This window comes from Phaenicophaeus curvirostris, chromosome 17 (assembly GCF_032191515.1).
Source record: "Phaenicophaeus curvirostris isolate KB17595 chromosome 17, BPBGC_Pcur_1.0, whole genome shotgun sequence".
Taxonomy (NCBI): Eukaryota; Metazoa; Chordata; class Aves; order Cuculiformes; family Cuculidae; genus Phaenicophaeus; species Phaenicophaeus curvirostris.
Window position 1 is genome coordinate 6,709,461 of NC_091408.1, and position 25,985 is coordinate 6,735,445.

Below are 25,985 nucleotides of genomic sequence, written 5' to 3' on the forward strand. Positions count from 1 at the left end.
GGAGACAGTCAATAGGATTTGCTGAGATTGGATTCTGATTTTCTATACTGCTCTGCAGAGTGAGCAGGAGTAAGCGGAGTGGGGATTGCCAGAGAAACAGGCAGAGGCTAAAATGGAAGTTTCTCCTCTTTTATTATTTATAAAATGTATTTCCAGTATTTTTAAAAAAACAATTTGCACTTGCATATCATTTTTCAGCTGGAGAACTCAAATGGGGACATTTGCTGATTAAACACTACATCATCTCTTGATGAAGATGAATAACAATTAGTGCTGCTCCTGGTGAGAGCTCACTGAAGGAAGGTTCCCAAGTGTAGCATGTTTGTAACTTCTCAGAAAGGTGAGAGAAGGCAGAGGCAGATGAAGGAACTCCTTTAGATGACATAGACTAGGACAGAGGCAGAGGAAGAAGGAACCTCAGAATCTGAGTTGTTTTGCCCACTGGACATGTGGATGTTCTTTTGGATTTGTTTCCTTATGGATGGATCTGTATCTACTGAATTTGCATGGGAGGGATGATTGGAATTGCATACACTAAGAAGAGTAAGGAATCATATAAAACTGGGAACTGGAAAATCAGAAGATGAGCGAGAAGTTTAGCTGTTGTCCTGAACTTATCACTTGCTCTAGGCAACCAAAACCCACTTGGTGACAGCATTTTTATCTCTTCCTATCTTCTTCTCTGCCATTTCAAATGCAGTGCAATGAGAAGAGCAAACTTGCTAGCAGGGCACTTTTTCTAGCAGCAAGAAGTATTTTTGCTTGGGCAAATAACTTCTCTCTGCTGAAGGATCTGCCATTGGGTGACAGGGCACGAAGAAAACAGGTGACTGAGAATTTCTTTCCGTTTGGTCTGTTGAAAAGTAAAGGGCTAGATTTTACCGCTGATACAAAGACCTGTAAAGCAACGAGATGCTTTGAGCATTCACCCCAACGCTCAGCTGTCAGGCTGCGCAGGACATTGAGACAGGAAAACAGAACTGCTGAAGAGCAAAGCTGGTGTTTTCATTTGAAAGTTGATTAAAGTTTGAGCGAGTCGCCTGCTCTGAACCGACACGGCTCCATTGGCTTCTCTTGCTTTGCATTAGCTGAAGAGTTGGCCTAGAGCTCGTAATCGGGCTATTCCCTCTAATGAACAATCCAGTGCTTATAAAGCAGATTCTTATTTGGGTGATTGAGCAAAATTGTCCTGGGCTCCATCAGCTGAGGACCTGGCACCATATCTAGAGGTGCGCTGGTGTGGTAGATCTGGGAGGGGGCCGTGGCGTGGCGTTCTGTACATTAGGCTTTGTGCATGTCCAGCTCCTCGGCATCTGACGTTGCTGTGTCGGGAAGTTGGTAGAAATTCGATTTTTTTTTTAGCTGAATGTGTTTTCTTTATTTCTTGCTGTTTCATAGTCCCCAGAGCATTTAGTCATTACAAGTGAATAGCAGCATGAGTAGATGGATGACAAGAAATAGAGAAACTCTGCTTATGCCAGCGTCTTCAAACATTCAGAAAAGACAGACCTATGCGGGAAATACAGCACTGCTTGCTGAGAGGTAATCTCAGAATTGATCATGGCATGATAAACTCAGAATCACAGAATCATGGAATCATAGAATGGTTTGGGTTGGAAGAGACCTTAAAGATCGTCCAAGTCCAACCCCCTTCCATGTGCTGAGACACCTTTCATGAATCTTAGCTCACTCCAAAGCTGACAGACTGTGTTTATAACACATCAGTTTTGCCTTCGTTTTTTGTCACTGCTTTCCTTCTTATTGCCACTTAATGCTGACCAAGTAGTTTTCCTAGTAGACCGAATGCTTCATTTCCTGATGGGCCTTTCCATGGGCTGACGGTCAGCTGAGATGCCTCTCTGTGAATGATGATCCTGTTCCCAGTCCTTCACCACGCACCCTCCCCCTGCCTTTCACTATGGTAAATATTTTAGTACTCATTGAAATCAATTGAGCCTCATCAATTGGAAATAGAGTGTAAATCACTGGGACTTTTGCATTCACTCCAGAAATCAATTTTCACACATTAGGGCTATTAGATTATTGAGAACTGTGTGATAAATGGCTGCGGGCCATCATGGAGCCACACCTGCCAGCATTACATTTTGCGTCTCAGATAGGCTTAAAAGCAGGGGGATGCCAAGGGAAGGAAGCTCTTGGGTGGGCAGAGCTGTGCAGGATAGGAGACACGAGGACCCTGCAGCCAGACAATCTGTGCCTGGAGATCAATAACATCTACAAAGCACTAACTCATCCTCGCAGGGACTGGAGACAGAAGACGGCTCTGAGCCAAAGTTGTGGTCAGGCATCTAATTTTTTTCTTCTTACAAAGATGAACCTAATTTGGGGAGGAAAGGTGAAATGTAGATGATGAACATTTAATAAAACTAATGCAGTAGTTTAAAAAAGCAGCTTTTCCGTGAGTAACTCTCTCTCTTTCACACAGCAGCTGCAGATGGAGTGTAGAAATGCTGCCTGCTCCTGCCTTCTCAACGCTCTGGGTAAGGAGGATGAACAGTGTGTCACCAGCTGTGATATGGACATAGCTGGGCTTTCTGCTCTCACTCTGTAGTTCCTTCCTATCCCCTTGAATTCTAATAGTGGCAGTTAATTAGCTGTGAGCTGGTTGAGTCTGGGGAGGTGAGGGATCTGCTGGCCTAGCCGGATGAAGTGTACACTGCCCAGCAAGTTCTCCTGTGGCCATCTGGAAGATCTTGAGCTCTGTTTCTAAAACAGGATGTAATTTGTTCTTCTCCTGTTTTGTTACTGCTGCCCATCAAAACTATGAGTGACTCCAGGGACTTGGAGGCTCTGCAGTGGTGTGGTCTGTGTTTATGTGCTTTGTAGTTTGGTGTTTGACACGCGTCAGCCACCCCTGGAACAGAGGCAGCCATGCACAGGTAGGGTGGTCTCTTTGGCTACAGATCTTACCTCATTCCTGTACTGCTCCTAAGAACCTGTGCGAAGCACGTGTTTCCCAGTATTGGGTATTTGTCTGTATAATAGGAGAAAAAGGAAACTTGAAACAACAGATCACCTGAGAGTGATGAGGCTCTGGCCCAGGTTGCCCAGAGCAGTGGGGGCTGCCCCATCCCTGGAGGTGTTCAAGGCCAGGTTGGATGGGGCTTTGAGCAACCTGATCCAGTGGGAGGTGTTCGTGCGCATGGTAGGGGATGGAACTGGATGGGCTTTGAGGCCATCTCCAACCCAAACCATTCCATGATTCTGTGATTCTTGTTGTGAAGTGAGTGCTGCTCACATACACCCCTGACAGTCTAGGAATCAAAACCAGAGCTACTTTAAAAAGACACAGAAGATCTGTATCATCAAAGGTTCTTCCTCAAGATGTGCGATGTGGGCTTAAAGAGTTTCTTCCTCTGAGAGAGACTTGGCTCCTTCTAGGTCTGTACATTTTGATGAGAAAGCCCAGGACAGCGGTGTGACCAGAGTATTTGCTTGCTCAGGCACTATACGCAATTGCTGTGGTGTGGTCCGTTTTAATGGTAATGCTGCTGGATTGACTTGAATGGCATCAGGAGGGCATCCCAAGAGCAACAGGCAGCCAGGAGAGCAAGCACAGAAACCAAAGATGTCCATCAGGAGGGACCTGGCCGATGCTTGCAGGTAGCTCTGCTCTACCCCAGGATCTGCTGTGTTGATGTTGATGCTTCATCACCCCGTCTGCCTGTTTCCCTCTTGCTCACTTGCTTTGAAAGACCAGACGGAGGGACTGAGAGTCCTGGCTCATTTTCGGGTAATCTTTCCAGGCCAGCTGGAAGCAGGAAGCAGTGACCTGCTCCCCAAAGAGTGCCAGAGTGGTTTGGCAGCCCTCACAGCAGCAGACAGCTGGCTTTAAAATGTTTGCACCTAAAAGCTCCTGTGCTCCATTCAGCCACATTTCTGGAACTTTTTCCAGTTACTCCATCCAAAATTTTGTCTTTCTTCTTCCTTACAAGTTTCATATCTCGCAGCACCCCTCACACTGTGCACACCCGTTGGTTGACTTACTTGTGGTATCTGGAATTTCAGTGCGGGCGGCTGTGATCAAGACTCCCGGGCAGGGGCTGCATTACCTCTCTGACAGTCCTGGGCTCTCACCCTCAGCTAATTACTTTGATCCTTTACACTTTGTAAAAATTCTTACAACACAAAATAAGTCCCCCCTGGCTTTAACCTTGTGACCTACCTGGCCCTTGTAAAAGGGAGGGAGCAAACACACAACCACGGACGCCCAAACACACACACTCACGCATGTGCCTATATACACATCTCCACAAAGTGCCTAAAGCCTGCTCCTTTAATAGTTTCCTCCCAGGACTCCCACAAAAAGGCAAATAAAACTCCTTTTACAAGATAGCAGGGCAGCATGAAGGATCAACTTCACCAACAACAAGTTCTTTCTTCAGTTCATTTGTTTTTAACATACTTTTCCTCCAGATTTTGATCCTCTAAGTGCCTCTCCCTCCTCTTCCCTTCCCTGCCGAGGCTTCCATCGCTGTTCCTCTCGCCTGCTCTGCTGCCAACAGCTTAATGGCTAAAACAAGCAATGTGTTTTTCCAGGCTCTGCTTGTTCACAGGGAATAGCACGCGTGTGAACACATTCTTCAAATTTCCCTTCCCTTGAATAGGGAATGTTTTCTTTCTTCTTCACAGGACCTAGCTAAGAGAAGAAATGCAGAGGAGAGGGAAAACCGTCGTATTTATGAAGAGCAATTAAATAGACCAGGGATCTTAACTCTGCGAGGTATCTGAGGAGAGATACAGTAGAGGTCTGTAAAATCATAAGTGGCCTGGAGAAATTAATAGGTTGATATTCTTTCACCTCAGTTTACTACAAAAAGCAGATTCAGTTTTTCACACAATCCCTTCCCCTGGTAACCAGAGCTGGGGGAAGCACTGTGGAGAACGACGACTTTGTGAAGAGCGTAAAGAAGTTGAAGTTTCTGTATGGTTTAGATTAAGGATAGGAAAAAAATCTGTATCTTGCTCCTTTACTGTCTGACCTGTATTTATGAAACTTAAGGACATTTAATGATCTTGAGACTTATTTCTCTGTGACATATTTGGTTAAGAATGCTCAGCATTTTCTGAAGTTACGGTAAACCAAAATGTAGCACAAGATGTGTGCACATCATGGTTCACAAGCCTTGCCTCTTTAGGATAATATAGAAAAAAAAAACAACCCTTAGTTCGTCAATAAAACCCACATTTGGATGCCTTCACAATTTCCTCAGTTAAGCCAAAACCAAATTGTTTGAAAGCTTTTAGGCTTTCATTTATTTCTCCCTTCTTTCTAGTATTTTCTGTTTCCCATGCCTGAATTAGAACTGCTAAAGGAAGGAGTTCAGGAATAAAACCCTGTACGGTCTGTCGCTCTTAACAAATCACCTGGATGTGATAGTCAAGACTTAGATGAAACCAAGGGAGTCGTCCTATGTTTTCTAGGAGCCAAGGAATGGATTCTGGAAACATTCTTTGAGGGGAGACGTGCCCTACCCTTTAGTTGAAAGGTCTGCAGTTGACTGCACTGTTTGGTTTTGCTAGACATCAAGGTCTTGGATCCAAGGCTTAAGGCAATGGAAGAAGCTTCTATAGCGGTGCTGCAGGGTGGCTGCGTGTTGACAATACCTGCACAGAAACGTTCTGTCTGTGGTCTTTAAGGGGAAAACCATGTATCGTGAATGTGGTTAGTTTCTGCAGGTCCATTCTAATCCTGAGAAAAAGCCAGAGGCTCCTGTTAGCTCCCCGTGGAGTCCCCATGCATCTGTTCTCCACTTTGTGCCACTCGGGGTGTGACACGAGACAGCCACGGTGACTAGTTGAGATCTGCAAATGGCAGTTCAACAGCCAGGGGTGTCATTAGGAGATGTGTATGTTCAAAGCAAGAGTGGGTTTGGCTGATTGCTTGGGCTTTAAGGCGTTGGGATTAAAATGGTGACCAAGAGACTATGAAGGACCGAGGGGAAATATTGATAGGATTTTTACACTCACCCTTATTGTCCTTCTTTGAAGAGGGTGGTTGTTCAGACCAGGAGCTCCATGGGCCAGGATCTCACTTGTTTGTCCTTGTTTTTACAGCACCTAGCACGCGGGTGCCCTTGCTGCCTGCTTAGGCATCTTTGGGATTCTTGTCCTCTGCTTTGGCAACACTCAGAGAAGAAACTATTTGCGTCACAGAAATACCAAGAACCCCAGCGCCCCTTCCCCTGTGAGAGATTCTTTGTGGGTTTTCTCATATCCTGAAGGCTTGTAAGTGTGATTTTATTCCATGTCAAGGGACACTTGAATTTTCCAGTGCTGAGATTTCTCTCCATTTTTGTCTAGGTCAACTTCCCACGTGCGTGAGTCTGAGTGGAGCCATTTCAAGGCTTGGTCTCTGTAGGCTGCTCACCATGCCAAAGCTCTGACCACATCCAAATTCTAGCAGAGGGCTCTGAGATGGCCCCTCTTCCCTCAAGTTGCCTGCTTGTACTAAATACTGGGGGCAGCTCTCTAAAATACTGAAGGAACAAAGCATGCAAAGCAGTAAAATGAGGCAATTAAACCTATAAAACCAGGGTTTACAAGGGAGTTTATAGTGTCAGAGGCTTTTTATAGCTTTTTTTAGATTAGTTTAAATAAAAAAGGGGGAGAGAGAAAGAGAGAAAGAGAGAGGGAGAAAAAGAGGACCTGAAACTCGAGGAGACTTAAAAGTTCTGAGAGAGGCTTTTAGGAAGCACAGAGGGGTAATAATTAGAGGCACATTTTCCATTTCACTGTCTTTGCAAATTGAAATTAAAGAAGGAGGGAAGAAAAAGCATGCCCAGAACAACAGGCAGTTTATGTTTCTCCCACTTCCTCCTGGTAGCACTTGATTTTTCTGTTCCTGTTCTTTTGTTTTCTGGCCAGGTGAAAGCATCTTGTCACCTGGGCAACGGGACCAAAGTGAAAGAGCGATCACAGGTAAGGAGAAATCTAGGTTTGGTTTTTTCCTTCTTCAATTAGGCCAGTGCGTGCTTGATGGTAAAGTTCACTGTGTGCCTTGCGAAGCTGGGAGCTCATGTTCATGAAGTGAAGGGGAGCCAGCACCTCATGAAGGCAGATTTGCTCAGGTGAGGCGATAGACCCTGGGTTGCAGAGTATGTCATGTTTCACCAGTGACTCCAGCTTCCTTTTGCATCACATATACACAGTGTACACACATCAGGCTGGACAGCTTCTTCCTTAAACGGAGGGGGAATGTCTGCTGGCAATCTCGTCATCACTATCTTACCTGCGTTTATGCCATTAGTAAAATTATCCTTTCCATGGTGCTTTGATGATCTTGCCCACTGCAGTGCTGCTAGGGAGCTTTGAGTGCTACCCTTTGTGAAATACTGGGCTGCATTCCTTCTCTGTACACTGTTCTCCAGGCAGTGTGTGCTGTGTTTGGTATGGTAGAGTACAGATCCTGCGTGGTTGCTAGAGTATGCAATTAGTAAATTACTAACTACCTGTAGCAATTCATCATCTTTCTGCTGTGTAGCTTCTTACATAAACCTACCTGTTCTGTAAGGCAGTATGAAAAAACAGCCCATCCCAAACTTAGCAGAGAAGAGCAGCCTGCCTAGTGATGGGATGAGGGGGAGCAGTTTTAGATTGAAAGAGGGGAGAGTGAGATGAGATCTTAGGAAGAAATGTTTTGCTGTGAGGGTGGGGAGGCCCAGGTTGCCCAGAGATGTGGTGGCTACCGCATCCCTGGAGGTGTTCAAGGGCAGGTTGGATGGGGCTTGGAGCAACCTGATCCAGTGGGAGGTGTCCCTGCCCATGGCAGGGGTGGAACTGGATGAGCTTTAATCCCTTCCAACGCAAACCATTCAGTGATTCTATGATACAGATCAGCTTAAAATGCGTACGTTTGGACATTTTTGCTAATAGGGTGCCATAGGAGATGTGTTCAATCATACTTGAGTCCTTCAGCAGAAGGGAAGGTTGCTCATGATAATCTTTGTCTCATCCAAGTTGGTGCTTTCCTTTTGTAACAAATACAAAATTCAGGGTGAAGGGGAAGCAGGAGAGACAAAACCTAGAACGAGTATGCGTGTGTGACAGAAAGAGATACAGTGAAGGGAGATAGAGAAGTAAATTCAGATCTGATATGGACATGTACAGCTCTGAAGAGTTACTCTGGCCAACTCACAAAAGGTATGAATGGTACTGAATTGCACCTCCACATGACTTCCCAGCTAAAGGCAGGTGAAAAGAGAAGTGCAAGGAGACAAAATGACCTGTTTCTGATGGCGTTTATGCTGGGTTAATTATGGAGGCATCACCATTTTACAATGAGATTAGAATCAAGCCCAGCATTTTTGAAGCTGAGCTTTAGTCTTTGAAGTCTGCACGTGTGCTATTGCAGTCACGCAATAAATAATTCTGGAGTCAATATGGAAAGCTATTAAAAATGTGGTTTTGTCTCCGTCTAGTGTGGTGTATTAAGATACATGTATCACTGTACGCTCTCTTTCCCTCTCTCTCTGTATTTGTATGTATGGGCGGAAATTTTGAAAGTACTCAGCATTGGTCGAACTCTCCGTGATGGAAATTATAACATTGACCTCAAATAGCATCGCATCTTAGGTCAATGATGAGTGATTTTTAAAATGCTACTCTTAAGTACGTATTTAAAGAGGAATTGCTAGAGCAAGAGGGATCTTCACTTCCCTGATCTTAAAGTTCTGTTTGGGAAATGGTGAAGAGAGGGAGAAGACGACTGGGCAGAGCTCACTTTCATTCGTCTCAGTCCAGTACTGCTTTGGCATTTCTGTTCCAATTTCCCACCAAGGACGATTTGGGGGAGGGTTTTGCAATCTGAAGAGCTGTTTGAGAAAGGAAGTGAGCCCACAATGAGTAGTTTACATTTTCCATGTTATTGAATACACCAAGAAACAAAAAGCTGGCTGCATGGAGCTCTCGAAAGAACGGGAAAAAAAAGAAGCTTCATGTTTGCTTGTTGCTAAATACAACTTTTGGTAAGCACTGAAGTCAAACAAACAACTTTACGAGTGAGAAGATCCATCTGCTATCACTAATCTTATAGATCGTTCTGTTCTCTGATACTTCAGTATTTTAAATAACATCTAATGGGCCAGAATGTACAAAGCAATCGATGTTTTTCAAACTCCGCAGTCATCAGCTGCAGGTATACGCTATCCCAGCGCGGTAGGCTTGGAGCCAGAGCCTCGGCTCATTTAAATCAATGTCAGCAGTTTACAACTTGCTCGGAACGTGGCCCTATATCCTTCTAAGAGAAAAGACAATTCTTGGCCAGCAAATAGTCTTCATCTGCTCTAAAAAAAGATCCTTCATTGATACTGTTGCGATGCAGAGCCACAAGGCAAATGTCATTGTGCTCCTTCAGTGCTTTGACACGAGATTGTGCTAACATTTTAGAGCCTGAGCCCACTCTCTCTGGGGTTCATCAGACCTTAGGAGAGACGTGACCCCACTCTATCCCAGAGAACAAAACGGACCTAGCAAAGAAAACAAAGCCTGTAAGTTCATGTGTGTTCCTTCTTCTCTTTGTAGTTTGCAACACCAGTGCTCCCAGAGACCTTTGTTGGAAATCCAGATGCTGCTGGCAGCCTGCAAGGTTCAGAGCCCTGCTTGCGTGCTGACCCATGCAGTCCCGCGGGCAGCATTGATCTTGAGTAGCACTCCCAAAAACCAGAAGACCTGGCCGTGCTGAATGCCTGGCAGTCTGTCTGCCCCGTGCCTGTGGCAGCTGTTACCAATCTTTGCTGCAGACTCGTGGTGGCCAGAAGAGTACACGGTTGGCCTGAGAGCCTGACGGTCTGTCTCTCTCTCTTTCATTTTTTTGGTTCTGTGTATTATATCAAATATCTTTAAAGAGCACAGTTTGAATGATGGAGCTTATAATTCCATCTTGGGAGTTCTGATGACTTGAGCTTGGTTCTTGTGGTTTATGATGTCACCGGCACCCATCGATGGAGTCTTAGCCCCATAATTCACCATTGCCCTGTTATTTATTCTGTGCAATAAATGACTGCAGTTTAATCACCAGAGTAAATTGCTGAAGCATCTTTGTGGAAACTATAATATTATCGTAGCTGTATCTATGGCAACAGGGATTCAGCAGTGGTTAATGCTGAGGGAACCAGTAATGGTGCTGTGCACCCAGTGAGGATGGCTCATGTACCAGACAGATGAGAGCCTAGGCACCAAAGCCAGTGGAGGAAAAACCACTCTTGCTGGCCAGGTACAGGCGCTGGGTATCATAGGTAGTTGTGGTGAAATTAGGATGCGGATCCAGACTTTACCAACCTTCACAGACTTGTGGTGTTGATTTTATGCAAAAAGATGTTTAGGAAAAACTTGTGGTTCTTCTGTGGAGATGTGAAGCACAAACATTTCTTTTGCATAGTATTTTTTTTGTTTGCCTTTTCCAGTTCAGGTAGAAAGAAGAACTGAGGATACTTGAAACAAGTGGTTCTGTGCTTCACATAATTAAGGTTTGTGTTTAGTTTTAGTATGGACAAGAGAAACACGAGATTTCTAGTGTTATCTGAACTGTCTCAGTTCTTCTTGCCTGTTGTTTCCTTGTATTTCTCTCTGTAAAAAGCCTTGTAGGGTCTTGTATTTTAGTGTTGGTGGGGCATAATATTCCTTAAACTAAAAATGAAACACTTCTTGGCAAAATAAGCTTGCCAACCTATTTAATGTAATCCAAAAATGTCTGGTGGCTGTGGGTACACAGTTGGCACCTGAATAAGCTTAGGGCTGTGATGTAGTTATCTTAATAGAGCAATATTATAACATTATTTATATGAATTGTTTCTATGAAGGTGATATTTATGAGCAGGTCTTGGGTTCCAAATCTTCTTTCCATTCAAGTCCCAGATTTACTGAGTTCTTTTCTTTTATTTTTTTTCTTTCCCCATAAGTAAATCTTCTAAGCTATAACAGAAGCTTCTATGTTTTCTGATTTGAGAAAAAAGACAATTTTCAAATCTTTCTCTCTCCCCTCCCTTCTCCTTTACTCCACCCCACTTTCTATATTCATTAATTTTCTCGTTGGGAAAGAAATTAGGATTAAAAAGCGTTCTCTGTTCCTCTTCTTTCAATAGCATGTGAATGCTTGAACTGCTCAGCTCTTTTTTTCTCATTTCCTCTGCAGAGCAGCCCCAGAGAAGTCTTGCGGTGCATGGTATCAGTGCCCTGACTTTCGGCTGCTTATGGTAAATGTCATTTTACAATGTAACTTTTTTTTAACTGAAGTTTTATGATTTTCTACAAGGATCCATTGTTTCAAACCCCACAACCAACATGTGTTTCTTGAGATATCACTTACCTTTTAAGCAAGTAGCAGTTGAGTTTTGGTCATCAGACGTGGCTGTCTTCGGATTCATGTGGCTATTCTGTTCTGGTAACCTGAGCCAGCACAACGAGGTAAGAACAGAAAGAAAAGCCTTTTAATTTATGGTGGGTCTCAGTTCTAATCGTGTAGTTGCTTTGACTTTGGCTTTAGCATGAATCATTTTTAATGACAGTTGAAGAGAAAAGAGTTGAAAAGTGAATCTTACCTTTCTCATCACTGCTAGCTTTTTGTAAGTTAAATCAGACCTTTCTGTGGCATAGCCTTGCAGTATGGAGATTATGCTAATGAAGGGCAAGACTGAAGGGCTGTCCAACAGGAGAACAGAATATTTATCTTTTGAGCACAAGATATATCTGAACAACAGCAATGCCAGAGCTGTCTGTAAACACAGCACAGTTCTTCAGTTTGTGAGTTCCTAAACATTGTCCATCGAGGCCCTCCGTGGTGTTGGTTGGTGATCTCCGTGGTGTTGGTCTTAATGGTGTTGGGCAAATGCTTGAACTTGATCATCTTAGAGGGCTTTTCCACCCACAATGTTTCTATGATTCTATTCTATAAGAAACTTGTATTTTCTCATAGGAAACTTGACTATCTTGGTCATCTTTCAGAAGACCCTCAGAAGTTCTCCAGGAACATTCTTTGTCTGTGTGGACCTAAAGGTGAAAAACTTTGAAGTTGAGGGCAAAAGCCCTCACAGACTTTAATGTAGCCAGAAAGTCACTCCTTCCCTCCAGTGTTCTTGGTGACTTCTGCCTGTAAAGAGAGCCGTCAGCAGGTTTGTGGGTCTCCAGTTAGTCATTTTTTCTGGGGTCCATGCTGTTGGTGGCAGTCAGCTGAGAAAATTGCTGATTTGGTATCATCTTGCCAAGAGATATGTTTGAAGGGTCATCCTTCTTCAGCACAGTCCATGGCTGTGCATTCAGTAGTCAAAAAGTAGACGTTCATCAGAAGTGCTGATCCATTGAGCACTGGCAGGAGAAGACACTGTAAAGAACACTAATGTGGTAATGCCCGACAGAGTTAATAGAAAAGATGTTCTTATTGCAACCAGAACTGAATTGGATACTGGCAGTAGTATCATGCAATGCATCTATATGGCAAGTTCCCATTAGCGCTAATGTGCCTTTCAAAAAGCTAATCCCTTTCTTCTCGTGGCCACTCTTCCTCTTGGTGCTGCTGCTGACTCTCCCATCCTTTCTGTGCTTGGGCTATTGAGTCTTCAAGTGGATGTGCTTTTAGTGTACTCGTACTGGCTTTAGTCAGACCTGTGCCAGGTTGAAGCTTCTCAGTGCAACTATGAAACTGAAAGAATACATTTCTTGGAGCTTAAGGGAGCAATGAGATCCCCTCCTACACCACCACAGATACCTCTTGGCTTCTGTCATTCTTGTTTTTCCTCCATGACCTCCAACTTTTTCCTCTTTGGAGATGTGTTTCAAACTTAGGTTGGCTACGTCCTATGTTCTTTCTGACACGTTTTGACAAATTCAGTTTGATTTTACCCTCGAGGTCTTTCTAGACTTAATTTTATTATTGTGGAAGGTCATCAAAAGGGTAGTGCTATTTAAAGGCCAAATTGTGTCACATTTACTCATGGGGCTGGTGCTCCTCTTGAAGAAGTCCATTCATTTAGATGGAATTCTAGGTGGAGTAAATGGCAGCCGTTGTAAGCAAAGGCACTGGAGCCTGCCTTACACATCTCAGTGGCCCACTTGGAGAGTAGAAGTCAAGTCCTTGTCCTTAACATTGATTTTCCAGCCCCTCTGTTTACAAGGTGGCTTTCTGGCCCCCTCTAGTGACTGGCCACATGGAGCTTTAGGAGTGCCAAACAGCCCTTTTGCCATTGGAAGCAGCCATCTTCACTCCATCAGTAAATGGCTTAACATTTAGAAGTGACATTTAAATCCTGACGTACTGAATTCGTTCCCCTTTGCTCACAACCCTCTCAAGAGCATCATGTTTCTGGCTTGATGGGACTTCTTATGGAGCTGGAAACTGTTCACAGTGATTAAGGTTGAAACAATCCATCCTGGTGGTAATGTGGTGCCACTGCCCCAGTTACGCTCCCGTTACCCCAGAGGTTCTTGTTCATTAGGGGAAGCTGGATGGTTTGGGGATTACAGCTGCATTTCCAAAGGAACAGCCATGAGTCGAAAGGGGTATCGAGAAGGACCACAGTGTGTGACTCAAGGTATATAACCTTGAATTAGGGTGAAATCTGGAGTGAGAATTTGAGTTGGTATTGAAAAGGCATTTTCAAAAGCTTTTCTTTCTTTTATTCTTCTCATATTGCTGGAACTGCGGAAGGGGATCTCATTTCAAATATGAATTAAAAATGTTATACTTCTTGCAGCTCTGTATTCTCGTTATCGCATTCCTGTTTCCTTGGGGGAGTGAGTGTGTGAGGAGCTTTTGGAACAGGTTTTCTGCTTTTTGGCTAATGAGGAGCAGGACAATTATTTAGTCCAAGAAGCTGGAGCAAGGTTGACAGCCTGAGGGTAGATCTGAAAGTGCCATAACACTTTAGCCTTTAGATGCTCTGAGATGCTTTCAAATCAACTGCCTTGATCTTTTAGTGCCCTGGTAAATCATTTATTCTGATCACCTACTCACAAATTCCCCCTCACCCATCCTATCAGATGAAGTGAGCTGGGTGTAGAGCTCCCTGGCTTGCATACATGGCTCACTGATCATAACCCACTACATGAACTGCAACACCCAGCACTTGAGCAGGGCTCCCAGAGCAGCCTGGTAAACCTCCTCAGTCAGGAGCAGCTTCAGCCAAGTCAGAGCTGAAATTGAAATTCCTGTGACAAACAGGGTGTCTGGACCTGGAGATTTGGGATGGGATTTTTCCCCTCTCATGTTATTGTACCTTGCAGATTGTAATCGGGATGCTTGCTGCTGGGTGCACTGCAGTTCCCTCTGCTTCTCCCTCCTCCCACTATGCACCTTCAGTTCTCCATCACCTCAGCATGACCAGGGTCCCCCAATTTCTCTGTGATTCATGTCTGTGGAATCCAGGGAGTGCTGCTTCTTTGCACCTACCCAGGTTGGCAAGAGGGTTATTAAAGCATCGCAGATTAACCAGAGCCTACTTTAATGAATATTTAGGCTAAGGGTACTCGATGTTATTTTACATGTGCATTCTGACACCACATTTCAATACTGTACCCCACGTTTCTTGTGCGCATGGCTTTGAACACTTTTTCCAACTATCATCCTAGCAGAGGGCTATGATTTGGGAATGTACATGGGAATTGACTTTAAATGGAAGCGTGTTTGGATTGTCTTATTTCTATTTCTGAAGCTCTCTTAAGGAAGCTTGCTCTCTCTTCTCACCCCATCGCTTCCGATGGGACCGAGTCATTGCAGTCAGCGTGTGCACAATGACACCTCAGAGAGACTTGGACTGTTCTCTTGTCTCACTTCCACTCTCTTCCAGGCTGGATGCACACCCTGGAGGTATGTGGTTTGTCTCAAGATATAAGGCTTCCCCCTCCTCAAAAAACTACATTACTTCAACAAGCCACAAAGGGCTGGCAAGAAGAAGGATGCTCTGTTAGCACAGCTTAACGCAGAGATCTTTTCTGTGTACTCCATGCAGCTGGAAACATACTCTCCCTCTCCTGAGCTCATGTGTGTGCACAGACGCACGTTCCCTCGTGCAGCGACTTCACTGATGTGTAAGTACACAGACACATTTGCTCGCTTACTTATGTGCAAATACTTTTCCTTTGTTTTACTCACACATATGTGTAGAGGCAGGAATTCTCTTACTTGAGTACATGTAATCACACCCAAGCAAACTCCAGCCTGCTCTTTTATTAGCGCTCCACTACACACACCCCCACTATCCTTCAAACATGCATGTGTGGACACAGGCACATTTACGCACCCTGCAAAGATATTGCAGAATTTGGAGGGAGAGCTGAGATCTGAAGGGACCTCTTGAGGTTTAACTGAACCACCTGGTCCAAGCAGACTCAACACTGAATTCAGAAGAGGTTGCTCAGAGCTTTGTCCAGTCAGATGTTTAAAACCTCCTAGGACAGAGATGTGATAGACCAATTTTTTTTCCTTGTATCCAGGCAGAATCTTCACTCCTTCAATTTCTCACCTTTCTATTGACCTTTAATTTATGCGTTTCGCTCCCCTGCAGCAGACCTGAGCAAAAAGCCCAAGTCTGTCTTCCTGTACCTACAATGTTATCAAGAAGGCTGCTGTTAGGTGTCCCCTAAACCCCGCACGGGGTGGAAAAACTCCCTTCCTTCAGCTTATCTTCACAGATCCTGTGCTTCGGCCCCATCTTGGTGCCTCTCTGCTGGATTGGTTCAAGTTTATCAGCATCTTCCTTGCACTTGTGGGGTTACACTGGGCACAGAGCAGATGGGGTCTCACAACATACAGAGCAACAATCATTTCCCTCAGTTTTCTGGCTGTGCTGCTGTTGGTACAGCAGAGTTTGCTGTTACCTTTCATTGCTGCCGGGTACCTGGGTGTGCATATGCTCTGCACTGGAATTGGGCTGATTAAAAAACAGTACATAAAAAAAAGGAATCCTTCCAAGAAACACCACACCAGAACCCACTATCTGCTCCAGATTATCTTCTGGTTTGAAACTGAACTGTCACAGCCACAAAATCACAGCACCTAATGCCCACCTCGCAGGTGGTCTGAGTTTACAACAGTTGGTGTTATGTGAAATCATTGTCAGAAGCAAAACAGGAACTGTCCTGGGTGAATTCTTTAGCCTAATGTTTTAGTCACCAGAATATTATATTATCCAGATCTGAGTTAACCTACAGCATTTGCAGATTTTGGCAAATGCTTTTGTCTGCAAATAATGTGAAAAGGCTGAAAAAGTCTTTAGATTTTTTTCTTAAAATGAGACCTTGCTGTTGTTTCTTCCTTTTTCCCATTCACCCAGGTGATGCTGCTCAGCATCAGGGAGGCTGGACTAATTGGTATTAGACTAATAGGTACTAATTGGATGAGAGGAAATAGCCTTAAGTTGCACCAGGGAGGTTTAGATTGGTTATTAGAAATAACTTCTTCGTGGAAAGAGTGGTGGAGCCCTGGCAGTGGCTACCCAGGGCAGTGATGGAATCTCCATCCCCAAAGGGGTTCAAAAAACATAGATGTGGCATTCTGGGACGTGGTTCAGTAGGCACAGTGGGGTTGGGCTGACAGTTGGACTGGATAATCTTAAAGGTCTTTTCCAACCTTAATGATTCTATGACTCTCTGGTTTAAATTATAGATCTGCTCAAGAGCTGAATTTGATAGAATGGCTTAAGATTGATATCTTAACTAAAAATAGCAGTTGACTTATATTATATGTTTCCACTTGTGTTTACTTTAAGACTTTGGTAACAATTATTTGTGAGCTATCTTGAAATATACACCAATGTGAATGTCCATGTCATGTGTCCATGAGGGCACCCTCAGTGGGTGCGTGTATAAAGACATCGTGTATGTTCAAAGAGGGATTTTTTTGGTATGTATATCCTTCCACTCAGCCAGTCCTGTGGAGACGTTCATGGGCAGGGTTGCAGACTGCGTTGATTTCAAGATACGCCTCTGTCATTGCACGGTTCGTCCAGATCTTCACAAGTGTGAGTTGTAGGACAGAAGGAGCACTAGCCAATTTGGGAAGTGAAATGTGCTTCACATTCAGGGACCAAATCCTTGTGAAGCCAAAAGTGGAAGCAACACAATTCCTACGGAGCATAGTGCCTCTGGCTGACAGCTCGGGTGCGGGGGGGTGGCTGTGTCTGGCCCAGCTCCCTCTTGCTCTGAAAAGAGCAGTCAATGCCCTTGACTGGCAAGTGGTGCCAAGTGCAGCATGTGCGATAGTGGCCAGAGGCCTGGTCACTTGTCTCAGCCAGCTTTCTGTTATCTTGTTTCTGGCCATTATCAATCAGCCTGCTTTAGAGACAAGCTTCTTCATGGAGTTTGTGTTGCTGCTTTGCAGGGACCTAGAAGTTCAAGTCTCTCATCTGTCTCAGATATAGAGTGCAGGGTAACGGCGATCCTGGGCGTGTCTGCGAGTTAGGCTGAACATTAGGGAAAAAATTTTTCACAGAAAGGGTCACTGGGCACTGGAACAGGCTGCCCAGGGAGGGGGTTGAGTCACCTTCCCTGGAGGGGTTTAAGGGACGGGTGGACGAGGTGCTAAGGGGCATGGTTTAGTGTTTGATGGGAATGGTTGGACTCGATGATCCGGTGGGTCTCTTCCAACCTGGTGATTCTATGATTCTCCTGTTGCTGTGTTGGTGCACGCGGATTGATGCTTGTCCTGCGTGTTGGTGTGGGTGTAAAGCTGGAAGGGCTGAGCCGGAGCGTGTTTGTGCCGGCGCATCTGTTTGTGAATGTGCGTGTGTTTGTTTCCGAGCTGGCTGGGGCAGAGGGAGCGGGCGGGCGGCGCTGTGGAGGTGTGTGTTATTCTCACATCCTTGCTAGCAGCAAACAACGTCATGTCCCTACCTGGACTGCAACATGACATGCACCCTAAAAACAGCAACAACAAGCTACAGAGCCACAGGAGAAGGCAGAGCTGCTCTTTTGGATCATTGATTAGGAGATCCTGCCAGCTCCAGCAAAGCATGCCGGGATCCAGACTGGCTTTTGGATCCGGACTTGGAGAGCGAAAGAGAAGCGGTAATTTGTTTGCCATTGCCCTCAAGCCAGGAAATCCAAACCCCAAGCATTTCCCAGGCCACAGCACATTCGAGTCGAAAGAGAGTGTCAGCGAATCGCTCACACGTACGGACAGAAACGCACACACGCACGCGTGCACACACACACAGGGAGAACATGAGGAGAGGAGAATTGTTCCAGCACCACTGCGGTTAAGATGCTGAGACAATCTCGAGTTTTCAGGCCATAGCTGTCAGGATGCTTTGGTATATTCATCACCCCCCACTCCGTGGTGATAAAAATTTACACAGCCAACGAAACGAAGATTAATTTCATGTGAAAAGCTGACAGAATGGCCCATGTCATTGCTTTATTTGTGCCAGCACTCAGTAACTCGGTGCAAGTTCCATTGAGGTGGCAGACACCCCGTCCCCTTGGGCCATCTCTTCTCCTCTCTAATGATGCCACCGTTTTGACAAAACCAAGCAACACAGCCGGTATGTGCGAATTTGGAATTAATTTTCTTCAGAAAGGTCAAGTATGTTAATGAGCTTTTGGCTGCCTGGGTTTTTTTTCTTCTGTTTTTCCCCTATTAATGCAGGAAGAAAGGAAAAAGAAGGAGAGAAACAATTACAGAAATAAAAATGAAGGAAGCAGGAAAAGAAAGAAACTGTGAACATTTGGAAGAGGCAGAATTCTGTGTATTTCATGGGTTCTTTTCCAGGACTGGGGCGGGCTAATTGTATCAGTGCAAGTCTGTGCAGTTTGCTTGAAGCTGTTGAGCGAGGCCAGGGATGTCATGGATACCAGAGTTGGTGTAACCTGGCACAGAGGAGGTGAATGGCACCTTCTTTGCACTCAGGAACTGACGGCAGCCCCGCGTGTTGGCAGCTGCCTTTGTTTTCCATCACTGAATGGCTGAGTTCAGCTCAACATGGGTCTGCGTGCGCTGGGGGAGCAGAGAGCAAACGAAGGTGAAGGAGAGAAAGGGTTCATGGGCTGAAGCTTTTGTGCCCATCAGTGAGAGGGAGCTGGGAAAAGAGCCTTGGGAGAAAAGCCAGGGGCCGGTAATTCACCCAGCCTAGAATGTGACAGTTTAATATATGAAAATAGATATGAAACAGAAATATGGCAGTTGAAAGAGAAATTGTCCCCATCTCATGTGACTGGCCTGAACTACATGAAGTGACTGTGATGCCAACCACCTCACATCCCTGTGTTGCCAAAATTCCTGTAGGTTAGAATTTGCCACTTTCTAGTATTCTTATGCCATGAGTTGCCTTGATTTCTCAAAGGGTTGGATGATGATCAGTGTGTGTTAAAGTGGCAGACACAGAGTTTGGTAAGTTAGGTCATAAGGAGGTGACGCTGTAGTCTTGGCTCTTGTTTGAGTCACGCTCGCCTGAAGTAGGACACATCTTGCCTCATTTTAGCCTTCTGGAGCTAAGTATCCAGACTAAACTGATTGTCTAGCTTTCCTTTATTGTTAAGAGAGAACGTTAAGGAGGAACACGTGTCCTACCGAATTTAAGATGAGAGAAATTCCACTCTGGCAAGGATTTTCTTTCTCTGTTGAATCTGAAGTGAACTTAACCAATTAGCTTGGACTGAGTCCTTACCTTTTAGAGGCTTAAAATTACGGAGCATGATTTCCTCCTCATTCTCTTCTCCCTGCTCCTATTCTGGCTCATATTTCCGTGTATAGTCTGATCCAACAGGCAGCAGAAATTCACCAGCTCTCACCAAGGCTATATTGGCAGTGTAAAATCAATGTCTTTCACTCCAGCTTGCCCAGGCTGGCTCCATGCTTATCCGCTGTTGTGGCAGTCCAACCTTTGGCTGTGAGCTGGTTGTTTCTCCCTAGCTTTGCTGGAGGAAGCCCAACATACAGATTCTTGGGCATCATCCAAAAAGCCTTTGTTGACTTTGGAGGGTACATGTTTTGCCATCCTGCTTACAACGCAAGGAGAAATTATGTGGAATGTAACAGTACTGGTGTCATGCTTGACATATTTAAGGCTGTTCTTAATTAGATGCTTTTTTTCTGATTTACACCTTACGCAGCTGGTTCTGGTGTGTGAGTCCTTCTGCATGTATGATCCTTGCATGCTCTCCACATGATTCACTCTGCAGCAGGGCTGCCTCAGGCTCATGTCTGGGGCATAGATTTCAAAAAGCACTCAAGTGACCAAATGCAGTGACTTTCAGCTGACTTCTAGTATTGTCCTAAACATGGAATTCCTGCTCATAAACACTGTGCTGCCCACGCTCTCCCCACTCTTTCCCAGACTCTGTAGTTTGCATGGAGGCACGTTCTTCTCTCCTGACTGCTACCAGGTAGGGTGCTCTGGCAGGCAGGTGGGACGGGTGGTTGTGGGCTGTAAGATTCACCAGAGGTGCTTCTGGGCTGCCTCTCTCACACACGCTTGTACACGTTGTCTCAGAACATTCATGGGTGTCATCAGCACTTGTCAGTGTTTTCCCACTGTAGAAGTTGTTGTGTTCTTAAGTGGTTGCTTTATTCCTCCTTAGAGATGGCTGCATTTCTGTGATGGATGGAAGTGATGAGTTAAACTCTCTGTATAAATATAATTGCACAGGACAAAGAGGGTACCAGAGATATTTCAGATATTTTGGTGGCAGATTTTGTTTTGAGAGCTCAGTTCTAGCAACAAAAAGAATATGTGAAGTGCATGCAGAGAGATGACCTCACTCATGGAGATGGTGAAGTAGGACATCCCTGTGCTCTGTCCTGTTGTTGCCTGGGATGTCAGAGAGGACGAGATACATGGGAACTTGAGTTCTTAGGGGAACTTCTCACCCAGTTGCTCCCTGGGGGTTTAGCTAAACTGTGGGATACTCTGTTTTTCCCAATTCTTGTGTTGAGAACATTCTCCTCTCTTCCCAGATGTGATGAGATGTGCACCGTTTCTGTTTTCTCCCATCCCACGCTCTGGTTTCCGTAGGAAGGAATCCTGGGCATGTGAGTCAGGGAGCTGTAGCGCGCTCTGGTCGTGTCACCAGTCTGAGTGAGTCAGGTCTGAGTCTGCCCAACACACCTACCCCATGATTTACATATGGCCCTTGGGACACTCAAAACCACATTTTTTAAACATGCCAAATACTTGAGAAAATCCAACGGCTTGGTTTTGTTCATAAATAGAAACTTAACCCTTAAAAACAGCAATTGAATCTAGGAGGCGCATCAGGGAAATGAGTCTGCTCTCCCCCTCCTCGTGCTCCCGCATGTTTGTAGATATGATTATCAAATGAGTGGAGCATGGTGTCCCTTTCGTCCGTGTTGTGGTGATGGTTTGCGCCGGTTTGTCTCAGCTTCTGTTTCTTTCCCTCCTCTTGTTTTTTTTCCCCTGTGTGAGAGCAGTGGTGCCTATGATGGAAGGTCACCAGTGAGGTTAGTCAACTGGCTCTGAGTATGAAGACTTCCTGCTCTGCTACGACAAGCTGCCAAGTCCCCCCTCCCCACTGCTCACCACAAAACCCAGTGTTTGTCTCCCTTCTCGTCCCCCCTTCCTATCAGAAGATTCAGATGTCTACCCAACAGTCAGAGTGGGAGGGTGAGGCACCCAAGCTACCTTCACATGCGTTTGCTTCAGTACCAAAAGCAATGTGGCCACGGGACGCTGTTGCTGATGGTGCTTATCAATGTGCTTATCAGTGGTGCTTATCGGTGTTGCCAGAAGGGAAGCTATCCTCATCTGCAGTGGTGGTGCCCATCCAGAGTCTGTGGAGGTTCCTGGAGTCTGTGGAAGTTCCCACAGGGATCTCACTCAGTAGCTGGGCTGACAAAAGGCTTTTATTTCCACTGAAAATGTTATCATTTTTTTCTTCCAACAGGCTGAGGGCATCCATGCATAACTGGGAATGGGTTCACGAGAAGTAACCAAGGAGAACGTGACTTTTGTCAGCAGATGTGAATTGGCCGCACAAGGACCTTGTAGATTCCTTGGAAAAAACGGTAGGGCGTTACAGATTGATAAAGAGTTAAAAATCTCTGCCCTAGGCATGAACATGAGGCAAGACAAGAAATCCCCCATGCCAGATGAAGTGAAGCCACAGCCCCAAAGCTGCCATCGTCCCCAAGAGCGATGTGGCACTGGGGGAGCCTCTACAGAGCTGTGAGAGAGAGCTGAAGGTGTGGGGAGGGAGCAGGACGCAGAGGAGGTTTGTTTACAGGAGTGGAGCGTAAACCAGAGAAGAGAAAGAGGTTGAACAGGGTCCTGCGAGGAGAAGAGATAAATATGAGGGGAATGAAGGGAGGATGGGCTGCCTTGCAGCTGGTTTTGTAAAAGCCAAGGGTGGGGGATACTGCTCCAAAAAGTAGCACAGAGATCTACCACATTCAAGTGAGAACATAATTTTCTTTAAGAATAATATAAAAGGCCTGCATACTGATCATTCAATAGGATGAAGAAAAACTACCTGCTCCACCGAAATATGTGCTGAGGTGAGGTTAAACCACGGCTCCTCGGGCGGGAGTTGTGCTCAAGGCTGGGGGCTCCTCTGTTCTTGTGAGCATGTGGGGTTCCCAAGCTTGTGAGGGTCCTGCTTTCAGACTACAACAGAAGCAACTGCTTTGGAAGAATGGATTTTAACCCTTCCAGCTGTAGCTGAGTCCCTGTATCTCCTTCTCTTTGCTCATAACTCCCTTTCTTAAAGATCACATAGGAGAATTCCTATTCTTGTAGGGACACCAGCTCTTTGCTTCCTAGGAACTTCGGGACTGCAGGATACATACCTCGAAGAGTTCTTTGTGAGATTCCCATTGGAATTTGTCCCACTCTCTGCCAGTTTATACTAAATGGAGGTCAGAGACCTCATTTAATTCCTCCGTTTGTGTAGGTGTAAAGGTATTCATTAATGTAAATTTTGGATTAGTTTATTACCAATGAGAAAGCCAAAGCCTTGCTATGACAAATCCAAGTCTGTTTTTGTTGTTTGATTTTGTAAATGAAAGAATTCTTGAATTAACTGATTTCTTATTATGGTCCTGTTGGTCCTTCAGGTGCCACCATCAGCACGTTAGCAGATCTTCTGTATTCTTAGGACACACCACTAGGTATCAACAAAGAAAAGATGGTGAGTAAAGCATTGAAATAGTAGGATGGAGAGGAATTTGGGAGCAGCTATTGCCTTGTCTGATTGACAGCCTGTGTTAGCTGCTGCTTTGGTTGGTAGGGCTGTTACCTTCCAGGGACGCATTGTTGTGGTTAAGGAGTAAAGTGAGACAAATGAGAGGGACAGAGGTTACATGCTTGAGCTAGAAGGATGTCCCCTTTTTTCTAGAGTTGTAGAATCTTTATGGTTGGAAAAGACCTAGTAAGGTTATCCAGTCCAATCATAAACGCAGTGCCACCATGTCTACTAAACCATGTACCAGAATGCCACATCTACACATTTTTTTAACCCCTCCAGAGATGGAGGCTCTACTACTGCCCTGGGCAGTCCCTGCCAGTGCTTCGCCACTGTCAGTAAAGAAATTTTTCTTAATATCCCATCTAACCCTCTTCTGGTGCAACTTCAGGTCATTTCCTCTCATCCAATTGCTTGTTATTTGGGAGAAGAGACCAGCACCCTCCTCGCTACAGCCTCCTTTCAGGGAACTGTAGACTGTGATGAGGTCTCCTCTCAGGCTCCTCTTCTCCAGACTAAACAGCCCCAGGTCCCTCAGCCGCTCCTCAGAAGACTTGTGCTCCAGACCCTTCACCAGCCTCACTGCCGTCCTCTGGACACGCTCCAGCAGCTCAAAAATGCTGGGTAGAAAATCAGCTGGAGTGTATTTGGTATTTGCTCCTGCCCTGAAGCTAAGAGCAACAACGAAAAAGAGCAGGGGATTTGTTTAGCTACAGTCTAATATTTTTTTGGCTGCAGCAAAGGCTGCAGCACTTCCCGACTGTCGGCTGGCGCTTTCACTCACACACATCTGTGATTGATGGGCAGAGAGTATAAACACCTCATTAGTGCTATAATTCACTGGTTAGGGCTCAGGCTGTGCTGTGGGAGGGAAAGGGAAAAAAAAGAGAGTTGAGAAAGTTTAATAAAGAAAAAAAAGATGGAAGAAGGAGAAGAACGGATGTAAAGGCCGCACAAATCATTCCAGGGAGTTATCTGACCTGCTTTGAAAACTTTAATTGCTGATAATGGACAACCTGTTGGGTGGTATTTTATTAACACTAATAGATTTTTACGGGATATTTCTCACATTGCTCTCCCGGAGCCTGAGGAATACATTAAATATTAAAAGTTAATGCTCTTGGTTGCTGTTTCAAGGATGCCCCACTGATAACGAGCTTTCCCGCAAGTTAGAAACCAGGAGAAAGCATGAGCTGCTTTTGCCACTTACGGCCTCTGCAATAATAATGAGGAAAATACTTGAATCTGGTGTGCACCTTGTGGTTGAGGTTCTTGAAGTCTGGTCTAAATGCTATGTAACGGTAGTGGTTGGCCCAGAGAAGGTATCTCAGGTGTTCACTTATGGATGTGGGAGAGCTGGGTGCCTGAGTCCAACGCTGAAAGGAAATGCTTTTCACTCCTGTCTGCTACTTCACATTTCAGTTACTGAAAGCAGAGGCCTGGACCAACAACTCATAACTGTTTCTCAGCTTAATCTGAAATCAAGGTCAGGTTGGATGGGGCTCTGAGCAGCTTGATCCAGTTAAGATGCCCCTGCTCACTGCAGAGGCTTGGACTGTGTGACTTTCATGGTCCTTTCCAACCCAAACCATTCTGTGATTCTATGAAATGGGTCTGCTGTGATGTTTTTTTTTAAAATACACCAAATGGTTTTATAAAAGTGTTGTTTCCACCTTAATTTGTTACAGACATGAGCCAGCTACCTGAGGCAGAAAAGAAGTGCCCGAGGAAAGAGCTGCTGAAGCCTCAGAATGTGGGCAGCGGTGGGTTTTCTGGAGGAGGCTCTTGGCATCAGAGCCCTACATGCAGCAGAGGACCCTCAAAGTATGGGAAAAAAAGGTCAGTTCTGTGCTGTAAATCAAGCGGCCAAAGAAAGAAAAGAAAGTAATGCCAACATAGGGAAGTTTGCTGGAGGGAAAGTAAATTTGAATTGGTGCAAACAGTAACCAGGTCATGTGGTGAGTCAGAGGGAGGTCTTACATGAGAGTTGATAAGTCATAATACGTATTTCTGCTCACGAGTGAAAGCTGGATGTCCCCTTTAGTGTCTTCTCAGGATGCACCAGCCCCATCAGCAGTCATGGCCTGGAATTAGAAAGTGTTAAATCTGCTGGGTGCTGCCTCACATGGTTGCCCAGGCAGCCTGTCTCTTTGTGTCGCACCATCTTCACTTGCGGCAGCAATGGTCTTGTTTTTGGATCTTATTCTGACCACAGTTTATTCAGCCACCTTGTGCCAAACCAAGCTGGACTGGATGGCCACGTCCTCGCTCTCGGGAATGGCACTAGTACAATCGTGATGAGTAACACTGCTTTCCAGGCCTGCTTGGCTGAAGAGCAACTTCCCAGGCTTTTGTGCACAGGCAGCCAGCTAGAACTTAGTAAGAGCCTGTTGAACTCTTCCAGCTACTAGGTCTGCCTGTAAGCAGTCAGCAAGAGGGTGATTTTCTATACTTTCTCTGTTTGTAGTCGTGCCATGAACACTTAGAGTTGGATTACCGTTGTTTTTCAACTCTCCTCACCGTTTTGTATTTCCATACAAGTAGTAAAAGCTGTCAAAACTGCCTACTCAGCCTTGTCAGCCTTTCCCACCCTTCTCGCTCAAACACAGCACGTTTTCCTCTGCAATCTACGCCCTATTTCAGTTGAAGTTTTTCAGGTTAAGCAAGGGGTTCAGCTGCTTTGGCGTGGTGAGACAGAAGAGCAGGGACTCCTCTTCAGTCTCCTAAATCTGGCTTCAGGGACTGAGATCTCAGCTTGGCAATGTGAACATGAGCTGCTAGAGCTACAGTTTTCTGAGGAAGTAGGGACTGGCTGCAGAGATCAGTTGTGTTCTCTTATA